We start from the raw sequence: 11649 nt of genomic DNA, 5'->3' as shown, positions 1-11649 counted from the left end.
GCACCCCAAGGGACCTGCCCAGCGCCAAGGGCGCAGCCCTGAACCACCCCGAGGTTGGGGCGGGGGTTTGACTCCTGATGCCCACGTCTGGGCGCCACCTCCCACCCGGAGCCAAAGCTACCACGGTGAGGCGCTTCGCACACTTCGCACACTTTGCACTCTTTGCAGGTGATCGCCATTTCTTAAGAATGATCACCATCAACCACTATGCCCCCCAAACTCCCCACCGTGGCACCCCTCGGGTCACCACTGCTCGAACTGTTCTTAAGTTGGAGCTCTTTCATCTTTCTGCTGGGTTAGTTAATATGCGTGACCTCTGGGTCCAGGCTCATCGTGAGACCAGTTCCCTGCCCTGCAGAGGCGGTACTGAGACCAGCTCCGGCCACCCATTCCTTCTCCCTGCACCCTCAGAGCCCGGAGCCCGGAACGCTGCACCCCGGTCCGCATCACTCCGTGGTGGAACTGCTGGGCGATGGATTAAGGACAGTCACAGCTGCCTTGGACCTTGGAGGGTGGAGGGGAGCCAGCATTGCTGAGGGCCTACTAAGTGTCCAGCACTGCCATAGGCTCTTTGCACACATGACCTCATTTAATCCCACAGAGCCTTTCCAGTAGGTGTCACCCCACCTACAGGCTCAGAGTGGGGAAGGAACATGCCCAGGCCACATGGAGGGCAACTGGGCCTCTTGACTCTAGAAGGCAGACTGTCCCACTGCCTCCGTGCCCCCTGCATAAAATCCACACACTTGAAAACTATATCTGTGAGTCTGCTTCTTTTATGTTATATTCAATAGCTTGTTGTATATTTAAAATTTCACATATAAGTGATATCAACAGTATTTGTCTTTCTCTGTCTGACTTACTTCATTTAGCACGTCTTCCAAGTCCGTCCATGTTGCTGCAAATGGCAAAATTTTATTCTTTTATATGGCTGAGTAGTATTCCATTGTGTGTGTGTGTGTGTGTGTGTGTGTGTGTGTGTGTGTGTGTGTGTGTGTGTGTGTGTGTGTGTGTGTGTGTGTGTGTGTGTGTGTCTGTATCTCACATCTTCTTTATCCATTCTCTGTTGATGGACATTCATGTTGCTTCTATATCTTGGCAATTGTAAATAATGCTGCTATGAACATTGGGGTGCATGTATCTTTTCCAATGAGTGGTTTAGTTATACCCAGGAGTAGTGTCAGATGGTAGTTCTATTTTTAGTATTTTGAGAAACCTCCATACTGTTTTCCAAAGTGGCTGCACCAATTTACCTTCCCACCAACTGTGTATGGGCTTTCCCTTTTCTCCACATCCTCACCAACATGGATTGGAAGAATTAATATTGTTAAAATGACCATACTACCCAAGGCAATCTAAAGATTCAGTGCAACCCCTATTAAAATACCAATGGCATTTTTTTGCAGAACTAGAACAAATAATTTTAAATTTTGTATGGAAACACAATAGACCCTGAATAGCCAAAACAATCTTGAGAAAGAACAGAGCTGGAGCAGTCATACTCCCTGACTTCAGACTATACTACAAAGCTACAGTCATCAAAACAGTATGGTACTGGCACAAAAACAGACACATAAATCAATGGAACAGAATAGAGAGCCCAGAAAGAAACTCACACACTTATGTTCAATTAATCTATGACAAAGGAGGAAAGAATATACAATGGAGAAAAGACAGTCTTTTCAATAAGTGGTGCAGGGAAAACTAGACAGCCACACATAAAAGAATGAAATTAGAACATTCTCTAACACCATATACAAAACTAAACTCAAAATGGATTAAAGACCTAAATGTAAGATAGGAAACCATAAAACTCCTAGAGGAAAACATAGCCAACATATTCTTTGAAATAAATTGTAGCAATATTTTTTGGATCTGTCTCCTAAAGCAAAGGAAATAAAAGCAAAATTAAACAAATAGGACCTTAGTAATAAAACTTAAATCTTTTGCACAACAAAGACAACCATTGACAAATGAAAAGACAACCTACTGAATGAGAAAAATATTTGCAAATTATATGACCGATAGGAGTTAATATCCAACATATATAAACAGCTAATATAGCTAAAATAAATAAACCGATTTAAAAATGGGTAGAAGAACTGAATATACATTTTTCCAAAGAGGAAATGCCTACGGCCAAGGGACGTGAAAAGATGCTGATCACTAATCTGGGAAATGCAAATCAAAACCATGGTGATATGTCACCTCATACCTTTCAGAATGGCTGTCATCAAAAAGAACACATATAACAAATGTTGGCAAGGATGTGGATCCCTGCCTTTTTTTTTTTTTTTTTTTTGATCCCTGCCTTTTTGAAGCTTACCCTAGGGAAAGGAGAGAGAGAGTTCAATCAGACACTGCATGATAAATGTGTAAAGGGTTTGGTGCTGGGAGGAGACTGCAGGGATCCTCAGGGGCACCCAGCAGCCCAGCCTGGCTTGACCTAGGGCTGGAGGGAGCTTGTGGGAGGAAGTGACCCTTGAGCGAGTGTGCAGTGGTTAACCAGAGGGAGAAGGAGGCCTTCCCTACAGAGGAACAGCAGGCACAGGCCCTGGAGGATGGTCAGGCCCTGCTCCACGTGCTGCAAGGGCTGCAGGATAAATAAGGGAATCCCTGATAGGGGTCAGAGCCACTGTGCTGGGGAAGAAGGGAGAAGAGCCATGGACGTCTAGGGCAGAAGGAAATAGGCACAGACGGTGGGTTCTGGGAGAAGAAGACAGGACAGATGCTGATAGGGGAGTCTGTGCAGGAAGAGGGAGGCAGGGTGCACCTGGAAGGGTCCTGGAGGCTGGAAAGTCTTTGATCTCTGTGGGGAACAGGGTGGCTCCTGGGGCAGAGCTGGAAAGGCCAAGGGCAGGCTGGGCTCAGAGGAAAGGGGCAAAATCTAAAGAGTATTAAGCATACCTCAAGCTTAGTCATTTCCCCCTGTTCAGCCCTGAGAATAATCAGGTTCATGCTTTCTGCCCCAGAGAGGGGTGGGGACCCTGCCACTCTGCAGGAGAGCTCACTGCCTGCCCAGTGAGTTACACCTAGAGTTTGGCCCAAGTTGCCCAGGACATCAGGAAGCATCAGATGCACAGAGAGGGCTGGGCCAGTGGGTCCCCTGGATGCAGACTCACTACTCAAGCTGTGCAGGTTGGGGCTTGCAGGCTGCTCCCTGTTAAGCATGTCCTTTCCAGGTTTCACTTACAGCACCTCTCAAATAGCCTTTGCCATGCAGCATGCTACTAAGACTCCGAAGAATTGCTGAGAAAACACTGGAATTTAGCAGGTGCATCCCGGAACAGCCTCGATCCTGGGCCTTTCACTCTCAAACTCAGGCTTCCTCCAAAGGCCTCCCCATGGGAACTGACCCCCTCTCGGATGACCAGGAACCCACCTTTTAGAGAAGCCACTTGCCTCCAGGTATTGAGAAACCTTTACCCTCCCACCTACTGTGCCAGAGGGACCTTTCTTGTTATCTTTTCTCTGCATTTGTTTTCTTTTGGAAAAAATACACTTAAACTTAGAAAACATAGAAAGGAAAATTGTACTAATACTCCGTGATTCTCCCAAATCAAGGCAACTATTTTCGGCTCTGCATGTTACCTTTTAGAAGTCATGAAGGGGCAGACTTGCTACCTCTCTGAGCTTCTGTTTCCACCTGGTGACTTGTCCATTCATTCAACCTAAAATGTACCCTCAAAGTGCCACGCCCAAGCTGTCTGAGCACAAGTGACCAGGCTGGAGAGGGAGGTATATGTGGGAGCCTGGGTAGTGGAGGTGAGGCCATTGTACCTGGGAGCATTCCAGGTGGCAGCCATGACGGCCTTTGACAAGGCCATTGTGAGTTCTCCTCCAGGGAAGAGAGGGGATTCCAGCAGGTGCCCATGTTTCTTCAGTTCTTGGAAGGCTTGGTCAGTGCAAAGCATTTGGGACAGAGCCTAAAGAAACAGGGGTCCAGGGACCAGCCCATGGTTCTCTGAATCAGCGTAGGGACCCTCGATATCTGGGACAGCATGAATTCAGAAAATACAATAAAACTATAGAAAACCTCAACCAAGGGGAATTTGAAACTTGGTGCAGAAGAACGGCACGTCCTTATGAAGAGTAGTAGGAACTTGCTAATTCACCTTTCAGTGCTCAGTACTTACCACAGTGCCTGGTACATGTGAAGGGTGATGAGTGTTTGTTGAAAGACAGGGAGAGAGGGTGGAGGCAAGGAGGGACAGAAAGAGGGGGGGGAAATTTTAAGCATGCAGGCAGGTTTCTGGAAAGCCCAGGAACATTCAGCTTCCACAGGGGCTGTGTCCCACTGGCTTCCTGAACTTGCCAGGACATGTGTCCTTTGGGTGAATTGATTGCTATCACTGTAAACAGACCGGCTTTTCCAGATGTGGGGAACAGAAAGGAGGAAGAGCTCTTGGCTGCTCTAGGTCTTGATCTATGACTCGGAGCAGCTAAGCCCTTGCAAGGCAAGGAGGGCGCCTGTCGCTGCTTCACCTGGATGACAGAGAAGGCTCCAGAGAGCTGCACCCAGAAGTGTGCAGGACACAGCCTGGCTGAACAGGGTGGACGGTGCCACAGCCCCTGGGGACGAGGCCTGGCCCTCATCTGACCAGCCCAGCTGTTTTGGGCAGCAGTCGTGACTGTGCAGAGCAGCCATTGCATCATGGGAGGTGCTTCAGACCCCAACTTAAACATCAGAAGGACCCGAATCCTGGCCTTACCAGGTTCTCTGAGACACGACATCCCCTCCCCACCTCTGGTCAGTCAATGGGAGGGAGCAACTCTGTGGGAAAGGACAGCCCATTCTCAAGAAGCCCTGTGACCACGTCCACTCCGAATAGGACAAGTCATCCAGACGCACGAGGGCTGTGTCCATTCTGTGGGAGGCCCTCTGAGAGCTGGAAAAGGCACAGTAGACATCCATGTGCTGACACAGGAACATGACCAGGAGAGCATAATTTGGAGGTGAAAAGAAGAAGCTGCAGACCAGTATGTAGAGACGTGAGGCTGAGGGTAGGAGAGAAATGACACTGTTTCTTAAATGGTGGACACGGAACATAGAACTTGTCGTTGGAGACCCCGTTCAGGAGGGCGCATCTTGGCTCTGCTCGCCTGGGCTGCCTCAGGTCCTCTGGTTGTCAGTCCTCCTGCCTGGGTTTCCTTCCTGCAAGAAGAACCTGAGCACTCAGGCTTCTGGCTGTTCTGGACTGTGGCCTCTGGCTTTCTCTTCTGCATCTTGTGTTCCACGAAGACAGCCACGTACAGCCACAGCTGCACCCCTAATTTTATCACAGTCATGGCCCTCCCTCTGGTCCCATGTTGAATATACAATAGATACTTAGTGAGAGACCTTGGCGAGCCCTCAGCTTATAGAGTGTGAATGTGGAACTTGGGTTAAAAATCTCTCCTGAGAAGAAGAAGTAAATAGAAGTAGATAGAAATACACTCGCTGCAACTTCAGATGAAGTACTTGATTTCTTTGCCTTGGTTTGCTTGTCTATAAAATGGCAAGAGTAATCCCTCTCTCACAGGGATATTTGTGAATTAAATGAGGTAATATGTGTCAGGTGCCCTTTGCAGTGCCTGCCGTGAGAACAGGCTGCCGAATTCTGTTTGCTAGTATTTCGTTGAGGATTTTTCCATCGGTGCTCATAGGGGATATCAGTCTATGGTTTTCTTGTAGTGGCTTTGTCTGGCTTTGTCTGGCTTTGATGTCGGGGTACTACCGGCCTCATACAATGGGGCTTGAAGTGTTCCCTCCTCTTCAACGTTTTGTAAAATTTGAGAGGGATTCGTATTAGTCCTTCTTTAAATGTTTGGTGGAATTTACCAGTGAAGCCATCAGGTCCAGGGCTTTTCTTTGTCGGGATATTCTTCATTACTGATTCAAATTCCTTACTAGAAATAGATCTACTCAGATGTTCCGTTTCTTTGTGGTTTAGTCTTGGTAGGTTTTGTGTTTCTAGGAATGTGTCCATTTCATGCAGATTATCTCATTTGTTGGTGTACAATTGTTTATGGTAGTCTCGTGATCCTCTTTAACTCTGTAGAGTTGGTAGTTATCTCCCCACTCTAGTTTCTGATTTTAGTAATCTGAGTCTTCTCTCTGTTTTTCTTAGTCTATCTGTCTAAATGTTCATCAATTTTGTTGATCTTTTTGAAGAAGCAACTTCTGGTTTCATTGATTTTGTCTATTGTTTTTCTATTCTCTATTTCATTTATCTCTGCTGTAATCTTTATCATTTCTTTCCTTCTTCTAACTTTGAGTTTAGTGTGTTCATTTTTTTCTAGTTTCTTAAGTTGTAAAGTAAGGTTGTTTATTTGAGATATTTCTTATTTTGCAATAGAAGAGTTATAGCTATAAATTTCCCCCTTAGCACTGCTTTCACTACACTCATAAGTTTTGATATGTTGTGTTCTAGTCTTCTTTTATCTCTGAGTATTTTCTAATTTTCTTTCTGACTTCTTCTTGATTTATTGATTGTTTAAAAGTGTGTTGCTTAATGGAGAAAAGACAGCCTCTTCAATAAGAGGTGCTGGGAATACCAGACAGCTACACGTAAAAGAATGAAACTAGAACACTACCTAACGCTATACACAAAAATAAACTCCAAATGGATTAGAGACCTAAATGTAAGATCAAACACTATAAAACTCTTAGAGGAAAACATAGGAAAAACACTCTTTGACATAAACCACAGCAAGATCCTTTTTGACCCACCTCCTAGACTAAAGAAAATAAAAACAAAAATAAACAAATGGGACCTAATGAAACTTAAAAGCTTTTGCACAGCAAAGGAAACCATAAACAAGATGAAAAGACAACCCACAGAATGGGAGAAAATATTTGCAAATGAAGCAACAGACAAAGGATTAATCTCCAAAATGTACAAACAGCTCATGGAGCTCAATATCAAAAAAACAAACAAACCAATTAAAAAATGGGCAGAAGATCTAAGTAGACATTTCACCAAAGAAGACATACAGATGGCCAAGAGGCACATGAAAAGATGCTCAACATCACTAACTATTCAAGAAATGCAAATCAAAACTACAATGAGGTATCACCTCACACCAGTCAGAATGGCCATCATCAAAAAATCTACAAACAGTAAATGCTGGAGAGGGTGTGGAGAAAAGGGAACCCTTTTGCACTGTTGTTGAGAATGTAAATTGATACAGCCACTATGGAGAATAGTATGGAGATTCCTTAAAAAACTAAAAGTAGAACTACCATATGACCCAGCAATCCCACTACTGGGCATATACCCAGAGAAAACCATAATTCTAAAGGACACACGTACACCAGTGTTCACTGCAGCACTATTTATAATAGCCAGGACATGGAAGCAACCTAAATGTCCAATGATAGATGAATGGATAAAGAAGATGTGGCACATATGTACAAGGGAATACTACTCAGCCATAAAAAGGAATGAAACTGGGTCATTTGTAGAGATGTGGATGGACCTGGAGTCTGTCATACAGCATGAAGTAAGCCAGAAAGAGAAAAACAAATATCGTATATAACGCATATATGTGGAATCTAGAAAAATGGTACAGATGAACCTATTTGCAGGGCAGGAATAGAGACATAGACATGGAGAATGGACATGTGGACATGGGGGGGAAGGGGAGGGTGGAAGAACTGGGAGATTAGGTTTGACGTAAATACACTACCACGTGTAAAATAGATAGCTAGGGGGAACCTGCTGTATAGCACAGGGAGCTCACCTCAGTGCTCTGTGACGACCAAATGGGTGAGATGGGGGGATGGATATAGGTATACATATAGCTGATTCACTTCATTGTACCGCAGAAACTAACACAACATTTTAAAGCAATTTTACTCCAATAAAAAAATAAAAAGAAAAAGAGCGTGTTTTTTAATTTCCATGATTTTGTGGATTTTCCAGTTTTTCTCTTGTTGCTGATTTCTAACTTCATCCCATTGTGGTCAGAGAAGATGTTTTCTATAATATCTATCTCTTTAAATCCATTGGCACTAAATTTATGGCCTAACATATGGTCTATCCTGGAAAATGTCCCATGTGCACTAGAGAAGAATGTATATTCTATTGTTCTTTGGTGGAGTGTTCTGTACAGTAAGTCCCCTACATACGAACCTTCAAGTTGTGAGTTTTCAAAGATGTGAACATGCCCCTGTATGCCAGCTGTTGTACTGCACTACTGTACTTTTCGTGGTCCTGTACTCTAAGATTCAAAATGTTTTCTTTAATTTTTGTGTTTGTTTTTTATGTATTATTCGTGTGAAAAGTATTATAAACCTACTACAGTACAGTACTATATAGCCAATTGTGTTAGTTGGGTACCTAGGCTAACTTTGTTGGACTTAAAAACGAATTGGAGGGCTTCCCTGGTGGCGCAGTGGGTGGGAGTCCGCCTGCCGATGCAGGGGACACGGGTTCGTGCCCCGGTCCGGGAAGATCCCACATGCCGCAGAGCGGCTGGGCCCGTGAGCCACGGCCGCTGAGCCCGCGCATCCGGAGCCTGTGCTCCGCAACGGGAGAGGCCACAACAGTGAGAGGCCCGCATACCGCAAAAAACAAAACAAAACAAAACAACAACAAAAAAACCAAATTAGACTTATGAAAGTGTTCTCGAAACAGAACTCATTTGTATGTAGGGGACTTACCGTACATGTCTGTTAGATCTAGTTTGTTTATTGTGTCATTTAAGTTTTCTATTTCTTTTCTTTTCTTTTTTTAAAACATGTTTTGGCTGTGTTGGGTCTTCATTGCTGCGCGCGGGCTTTCTCTAGTTGGGGCGAGCAGGGACTACTCTTCATTGCCGTGCATGGGCTTCTCATCGCAGTGGCTTCTTTTGTTGCAGATCACGGGCTCTAGGAGCACAGGCTTCAGTAATTGTGGTGTGCAGGCTCAGTAGTTGTGGCGCACAGGCTTAGTCGCTCCTCAGCATGTGGGATCTTCCTGGACCAAGGCTCGAACCCTTGCCCCCTGCATTGGCAAGGGGATTCTTAACCACTGCACCTCCAGGAAAGTCCAACTTTTCTACTTCTTTATCTTCTCTTTGTTCTATCCACTATTGCGAGTGAGGTATTGAAATCTTCCCCGAGTCTTCCCCTGGAAGTGGCAGGCTTTCAACAGACCCCAGAGATGCAGAATAGTTACATCAGGCAGATTATGCCAGTATAATTGTTGCCCAGGTGGAGAAACAGATTTCTGGTGTTTCCTACTCCAATATCTTCCAAGAATTCTCTGACAAATGTACTTTTTAAGTGGAAACTTGGTCATCACTGTAAATGGAAAAACAGTATCATTTGCCATATATGGAAAGGAACTCTGAAAATAGGTACCATGAACACCAAAAAGCAGGATTACATTCTAGAAGATTCTGTGGCCCACAAGGATCTCCACCAGTATCTGAGAAAGTGTGGAGCTATGATCCCAAAGCAGCATGAGTGGATGAGACCCGCTGGGCCTCAGGGTACAGCCTCATCTGTGGAGTGGGCTGAATTAACTCTCTATGCCACAGGGTAGCGACCCTGTCACTCCACGTCTTCAAAAACCTAGCATTGTCAAGCTCTTTAAATTTCACAAAACCAGTGGGTCTGAGATGGTATATAGGTGTTCTTTATATTTTCAAGTACTAGTCCTGTGTCAGCTTTATCCTTTGCAAATGTCTTTTCTCAGTCTGTGACTTGTTTTCTGACTAACAGAAATTTTGTTTTTTGGTTTTTGTCTTTTACTTATTTGCTGCGCCGTGCGACACTCGGGATCTTAGTTCCCCAACCAGGAATCGAAGCCGCACCCCCTGCATTGGAAGCACGGAGTCTTAACCACTGGACCGCCAGGGAAGTCTCAAAGGTTGTTTGTTTTTAATGAAGTAGATACATTTTTTCAGCCTTCTCCCTTATGGTTTGTGTTTTCTGTGTCTTAAGAAATTCTTCCCTATCCCAAGATTATGGTTTTTCTTTTCTCATTTGGGACTTTAATCCACAAAGAAGTGACATCTGTGTATGGTGAAGGTAGAGAGCCAATTTCATCTTTTCATATGATGGACCACCGTCCCAGCAACATCCACTGAATTGTCTGGACCTCCCCCACTGTTCTTGCACCTGCTTTTAGATGCCTGTGATATTTTGGACACACACACAAGGACCTGGTAGCTGCGGCTGCCTCCTGGGAGGTAAGCTGGGTGCCTGGGGGAGACAGATGGAAAGAAACTTATTTTTCCATTCACCCTTTTGTACCTTTTGAGTTCTATTTGAACTAATCAATAAAATAAAAAAGAATGATTTATTTAAACAACTTAAAAGGCTATGCTTTTCTCACCATAATTTGATGCTACTTGCAACCTGAAATCAGCTGGCTCAGAGACCCGATTCTCTCTGAGGGAGGGAGAGAGTGGCAAGGAGCACGTTTACACTCTGAATGGATGTAAGTATGGGGGCCCCTGGGGAACTGACAGGCCAAGAACTGACTTAACAAATCCCCTGAATCTTTCTTAGTTGTTGCTCTTCCTTCCTCCCTTCCTTCCTTCCTTCCTGCATTGGGTCTTCGTTGCTGCGTGCGGGCTTTCTTTAGCTGCGGCCAGCGGGGGCTACTCTTCGTTGCGGTGCGCGGGCTTCTCATTGCAGTGGCTTCTCTTGTTGCAGAGCACCGGCTCTAGGCGCGCGGGCTTCAGTAGTTGTGGCGCACGGGCTCTAGGGCGCAGGCTCAGTAGTTGTGGTGCACGGGCTTAGTTGCTCAGCGGCATGTGGGATCCTCCCGGATCAGGGATCAAATCCATGTCCCCTGTATTGGCAGGTGGATTCTTAACCACTGTGCCACCAGGGAAGTCCTCGTTGTTGCTCTTCTTAACAGGCAAAGGACAGCTGGCTCCCTGGAATTTCCGAATAACTTGTGGATACGGCGCAGGGACTTTGTAAGCACTGCTAAAGTCAGTATTCATAAGTGATAAGTTTGGTACTAGAGTTTTCTGAGGCTTTGTTCAGTATTTCCCTAAGGAATCTGTCTGGCGAGGAGTGTTTAGCTAAGGTGCCCATTGCTAGGTCTGCACATACCCACACGGTGGTTATAATTTTTCTAATTTTGAGAAAGGTCGCCATATCACAAATGTCACCCTGAGTTTCTCATGGGTTTCAGATGCTACTACATTTGTCTTCATTAATACAGCCTTAGAGTAATTTACTGCTTTCTCTTGTTGATTGCTTTGTTCCTGTGTCAACGCATCATTTCCACTTCGTGGTGGTCTTTGCGGGCACCAAGTCCTCTCTGCACCAGAAAGCAGGAACCACTCCAGTGGCTGGCCACCGAAAACCTTCCAACTCTTGGTTCAAAAGCCCACAAGCTGGGGCCACGAGGAAAGCTGTAGTCTTAGTTCCCGGTCTGGGTTCTGTCTGCCCAATGCATCCAGTAGGGAAAAATAACAACTGGGGTTTGTTTTTATCAGCTGTGGCCTGATGGACAGAGTAGATGGCGTGGAGAAGAGAGCCCAGCCCTTGAACGAGCCGTAGGAACTGCAGCTCTGGGCGGGGCAGGGGGGCAGGATGGGACCAGTGCATAAGCGGATGGTGGGAAGGAGGGTGTGTGGAGCCCTAGAAGGCAGCAGTGAGACTCAGGCCAGAAGGCGCCGCTCTCCTGCCAGAACCCCAGATTTGCGGACACTGTCGGG

The sequence above is a fragment of the Neophocaena asiaeorientalis genome, unplaced genomic scaffold, assembly GCF_003031525.2.
Source record: "Neophocaena asiaeorientalis asiaeorientalis breed wild unplaced genomic scaffold, Neophocaena_asiaeorientalis_V1.1 scaffold114, whole genome shotgun sequence".
Taxonomy (NCBI): Eukaryota; Metazoa; Chordata; class Mammalia; order Artiodactyla; family Phocoenidae; genus Neophocaena; species Neophocaena asiaeorientalis.
This window is presented reverse-complemented; position numbering follows the sequence as displayed.